Raw genomic sequence first — 5,689 nt, 5'->3', positions numbered from 1 at the left:
CCTGCCTCTCCGGGCCCACCCCCTCTGTCTGGGTCGTCCGTCAGAGCCTTGCTCACGTCCCCAGAGCCTCGCATTTGACGCGGGCCCGTGCGTGAGTCAAGCCTGCGTCACGGCGCCCCGCCGCCAGGGTGGCCTTTCGCAAAACGAGGGAACTGCGCGCGCTGCGCTCCGCCCCGCTCCGTTCCGCTCCGCAGAGCCAGCGCGGCCAGGGCGCAGGGAGGGTGGCCCTCGGCCCCGGTGCCTGCAGCCTCACGCGCTACCTCCGCCGCGGAACCTGGGTTCCCGGACCGCTCCCCCGAGGCCCGAGCGCGCCGCGGGCGGGAGACGGGCAGGGACAAGCGGCTAGGAGAGGGAGAGAGGAGCGAGCAGAGTCTCGTGCGCCGGCGCGCGGGCCCGGGTCCCCTCCCAGCCCTGGCCGGGGCCCGTCGCCGCCACACTCGGACTGCCCGTCGTGTGAGGGGCTGTGCGCCCGCGACCCGTCGGGAACCGCAGCTGCTCGGTCGGAGTGCAGCGGCCGAGACCGCGCGACAGCCACGCGGGACAGGTGAGTCGCCGGCCGCGCCCCGTCTGGCTTTATGGGACCAGCCACCGCAACTTCAGCTATTCCGGCCCCGCCCCAGCCAGGGAGGCCTAAGGACCGAGGTGCGAGGCGGCGCTGCCGGGGTATCGACCCAGCCTTGCGAGGGCCCCGGGCTCCTCCCGCCACTCTAGCCGCCGTTGCCTGGCGACGGAGCCCCGGGGCCAGCGCTTCTCGGGCGCTCCGGGGGTGCCCTGCGCTGCGCTCACGGTTGGACACCGGACTCCAGCTTCCGGGGCTAAGAGGGCCCAAGAACTCCGGAGGTAATCGGGCAGAGCTGCAGAGGCAAGCGCCCGCGGAGGACCGGGGAGGAGGCCCGGCCAGAATCGCCGCCTGGAGCTGCGCGCCCAGGGCGCAGTTCCCTCGGGGAGGCTCCTGCGCGGCAGGAGACCCCAGCCCCAGCCGCTCGGCTTCAGGCCCGTGACCTTGACAGTAACATTGGCAAGAGAAGCAGAGCGCTCACGCGCGAGATGAATATTTAATTCTCAGTCTTGGGGCTGGTCCTCGCTGAATTCAGAGCTAGCGGGGAGCCCATCCTCCCTCGAGGAAAGCGCATCTGGGAACCGAATGGCGGAGATGGGGGGCGTGCGTGGGGTGCAGGTCTGGAGGGGGCACCGCCTCGGGAGACAGGCCTCTGCCACGTTTATACCTGTGCGCACCGTGCTCTCTAGCGATGCTAGTGTGTCTAGCGCACAGTGCTCTGGGGAGGGCCGCTCCCGCAGGGGCGCGGTCTCCTGCTCTATCCTTTTAAAGCTCAAACAGCCCTGTCAGGGCTGCAAGTGTTCAGAAATACCGAGGCCACTCACCTTACAGGACCCAGTCGCTGTGACGCGGAGTTAAAAAAATTGTGTTCCCACTCCTCTTTCGTTCTTTGAGAAAAAATTGAACGGACCCTTTGGATTAGGAAATTTCTAACCAGAGCTACCTTTGGGGCAATTCCGCTGTGAGTATGAGGCAGGTGGGGTTGGGTTGGGGAGACAAATCAGGGGTGTAGAGAAGGAAGTTTCTTTTGAGGGCACTGCCCCTGCCTGTTAACAGGAACTTTCAGGAACTAAGAAAATCCTGTAATGGCTCGCCCAAAATTCAACTAAAATTTTAGTTATGCGGTGCTGGACCTACCGACTGATGTCTGAAGAACAAGGCCAGAGTGTGTGGAGGTTAACAGAGGGCTTCTTCCGTCTCATGCTGTGCTTGCATTATCCCATGGTCTGGTGAGGTGGACCTATCACCTGGGCAGGAAGAGCTTTGAGGTCACACCTGCTTGTCCTTGGCCATGGCCCATCCATGGGACCATGAGAAGCTCAGCTCCTCTGCTGGCTTTCTGTCTAATAGAGCAGCTGTGGCTAAGTAGGTGGTGAATTTCAGCAAATCCCTGCATCTCAGCCTGGAGGGTGACTCAGTGTAGAAGGCAAATTGTGCCCACCAGCTCTGATTGGAATGAGTGTGTTTGGCCTGAGTCACACAGAGAGTCATGTGTCAGCGTCAGCTGTTTGTGAGTTGAATGGAGTTTACCAGGACTTGTGAGTGGCAATGACCCAAGCCCTCAGTGTTTTGGAGTCACTGACCAAAGGTGAGCAAGTCTCCAGAATGAGCTAAGCAGAGCTCAGGCTGCCTGGCTGCTGGGCAAGGGTCCTGGAGCTCTGACCCCATGGGGAAAGTGAGCAGGGCTGGGCTGGGGGGATGTTGGAGGAGAGGCTTGGCGGGGGGGACCTGTGATTTCAGTGAGAACTTGGCCCAGTGCTCTGCCATGTGCCAGCATGGGGTGACCTTGGGCAAGTCCCTTTACCTCCTGAGCCTTGGTTTCCTCAGCTGTGAAGCAGGGATGCCAGTGGTACCTTTTCTTTTTTTTCTTTTTCTTGCGGTACGCAGGCCTCTCACTGTTGTGGCCTCTCCCGTTGCGGAGCACAGGCTCCGGACGCGCAGGCTCAGCGGCCATGGCTCACGGGCCTAGCCGCTCCGCGGCATGTGGGATCTTCCCGGACCGGGGCACGAACCCGTGTCCCCTGCATCGGCAGGCGGACTCTCAACCACTGTGCCACCAGGGAAGCCCCGCAGTGGTACCTTTTCTGCAGGCTTATTTTTGAGATCAGTGCTAGACATGTAGCAGATGCTCGTTAAATGTTAGTTCCCCACCCCTTTCCTTATGGGCCTTAATCAGAAGTGATTCTTTCTCTTCCTGTCCTTGTTTCTTGGTGTGAGAGGGGGCGTGGAGACAAATGAAAGTGGCAAGGCTTTCCATGTGGTTAAGAAGGACGCATAACTCAGCTTCAAACTGACCTATTCCAACCATTAGGTCTCCCCTGGGAGAGTCTGAATGGGGAAGCCTGAGTAAGAGCAGTGCTGTGGTGGGTGGAGTGGAAGGTGGGGGGTGAGAGGGGCTGTGCTGGGTCTGCTGGGTACCCTTGGTTGCCTGCAGTTGCTTCAGGGTGAGATTCAAGCACAGACTTTGACTCCTGAGGATTGTTCATGGCTGTGGCCTACACCCAAGTTGCAGCACTCGCTAAACTTCAGGGGTCCCTGCTCTCTGATCAGGTCTTGCCATCCCCCTCCGCACCTGTCCTGTTCATAATGGAGTTGGGAGCTGCAAAAGAACAGTCCAGGGGAGGCTAGGCTGGCCTTCCTGGAGAGGAAAGGAGTATATCTCCTGCCTTTCCCGAAAGATCCTGGGCCACTGGCTCCCTCCTGTAATATGTCTAGACCTGGTGCTGAGCTAAAATGTGTGCACCTTAAGAGCAAAGGAAATATGGGGATCCCCAGGGCAGCAAGAAAGAAGCCATGCTGACCCAGGGGACTCCAGTCTGCTTCTGGAAATGTGCGTGTGTTTGTGTGTGTGGGGGTGATACGTGAACCCTGGAATCACTGCCCTCCCAACTGGATCTGGGAGCAAATTCCAAGGATGATAAATACAGAGATGGGAGGATTCCTAAGAAGCAAGTTCCTTCTGCCTGTGCAGCATCCCTTCCCTGTGCTCCTTCCTGTCCAGGTTTGCTGCAGCAGGACAATTCATCATTGATCCCTTCAAAGCTGCTAAGATAAGCAGCGGAACAGTTTAAAAGGAAGATGGATTTCGTGTTTTTTTTTGTTTTTTTTGTTTTTTCTGAAAACCAGGTCTGAGTTATTGCTTGCTCTCAGGCTGGGCTGCAAGAAGTCCTCACAACAAAATATCCGGAGCACCAGAATGGAAAAACTCTGTTAGCCTGTACAAAGTCCTTTTATAGCAGCCCTCTCCTGACTGATGTCCCAGGCTTCCAGAGGTCAGAAGCACAGTACCGCAGGTAGATCTGTGTTAGTGCACTGCCCCGAACGCAGGTGGGATGGTGATCTATGGGGAAATGCCTACTTGGCCTGCTTTTAGGAGGTCCAGGTGCTGGGTTCCAGCAGCTCACTCGGTGCTTGGCACACAGTAATAACATCCAGGTTTTTATTGAGGCTTGTGCTAAGTGCTTTATTCATACACTATCTCGTTTAACCTTCGTTACAGTCCCAGGAGGCATATTATTGCTCTCAGCAGTTTACAGATGTGGGACTTGAGGTTCAGAGAGGTTAAATAATTTGCTCAAGGTCACACAGTAGTGAACGGCAACCTGAGAATTTGAACTCAGGTCTGTCAGATTCCAGACTTCATGCTCTTGATGTCTGTGTGATGTGTCTCTGTAATAAGTTCTTAATAAATGTTGCTGACAACCTAGGCATTTACCCAAATGAGCTTGTCTAAACCTGTGAGTTTGGTTCTTTAAGCTGGTTCCCTGAGAAGGGGGTATGAGCCTCTACTAATGGGAAATTGGTAGAGAATGAACATATCTCAGTTTCTGAGTTTTGGGGAATACAGTACGTGGTTCCAGGTAGATTGGAATCCAGAAGAACATCCCAGGCTCCATCTTGTCCTGTCCTGTCCATCTTTCTCTTCCTGACCTCTACCACCCCTGACCTCATTCCCTTAAAGTTTGTCCAAGTCTGGGGTTGGTTCTGGGAGCAGTGAGGGAAGAGTCAGAGCAGATTGGAGGTTGCCCTGAGGATTTCTGTGTCTGCAGAATCAAGGACAGCCAGTCGCTGGTGGGAGCTCTGGTGTGTCAGGTTTCTCTGCTGGACAGGGTGTGCTAGGGACCTGCAGCAGTTTCTGGTGAGGTCCCAGACCCCAGAGCAAAACTGCTAACACTCCAAGGTTATTTACAGCAGCTGCGGCATGGGCTGACCAGAGGGATGTTGCTTGCTTCCTGGTCCTGTCCTGTGGAGCCCACTCTCTTTATCCTTGGGGCTCTACCACTTGCATCCTTGGCTGTTCTGGGAAACTTGGCATCCTCCTGGCTCTCCATCTCTTCTCTCTCTCTGAGAAATCACCTGGAGGAATAGGCCCATACTGTCCTAGCCTGCCTGGCATCTTCAAACCACCTTTGATCACCGTGGGGAAGTTTCTGAAAGTGAGGGTGGATAGTTAGAATGTAAGCATTTTCTGCACCCCCAGCAGACAAAGAGGTCCTCCCAGGAACCCTTGCTCCACAGGCAGCCATTTTGAGGAGATACAGCCTTTGGGTAATTCTCTCCCCCCATCTCCCATCCCCCATGAGTAATTTTAAAAATTAAAACATGGTTCATCTCTGGATAAATCCAGTTATTTAAGAAAAATATAATTCGATATTCACTGTGTACAGAAAACTCACATGTGAGAACATAAACTCAGATGCAAGATGGATTACTGTACCAAATTATTCTCACATTTAAAACCATGTATATATTGTTAGAGAATAATTTTGAGTCAGGTGAGGCCTGGGCAGCCTGAGTCCCCAACTTGGGAGTTGACACCAAAAGCGCTTTTGCTCTGAGGCCTCCTGTGGAGTGAGGGTGGGGCCAGCAGGGCCAGAGGAAGTAACACCCCAGCTCCCAGGCCCTGGGGTCATCGCATCAGCTGCATTTGACCCACTGAGCTGCCACTCTGTCTTCCAGGGCCTGATCACAGTTCATTTGAAGATAACAAGTTGCCTCTCGAGGTGTTCCATCATTTCTAATTTAATTACTGGTTTAATTAGAACTTCCATTGGATTCTTTGCACCACTGCTTTGCCACCTATTATTTCACTTGCAAATAGAATCTATTGGTCCCCACCCCAAATTCCTG

The sequence above is a fragment of the Lipotes vexillifer genome, unplaced genomic scaffold, assembly GCF_000442215.2.
Source record: "Lipotes vexillifer unplaced genomic scaffold, Lipotes_vexillifer_v1.1 scaffold393, whole genome shotgun sequence".
NCBI classification, from domain to species: domain Eukaryota; kingdom Metazoa; phylum Chordata; class Mammalia; order Artiodactyla; family Lipotidae; genus Lipotes; species Lipotes vexillifer.
Note: the sequence above shows the minus strand (reverse complement) of the source record.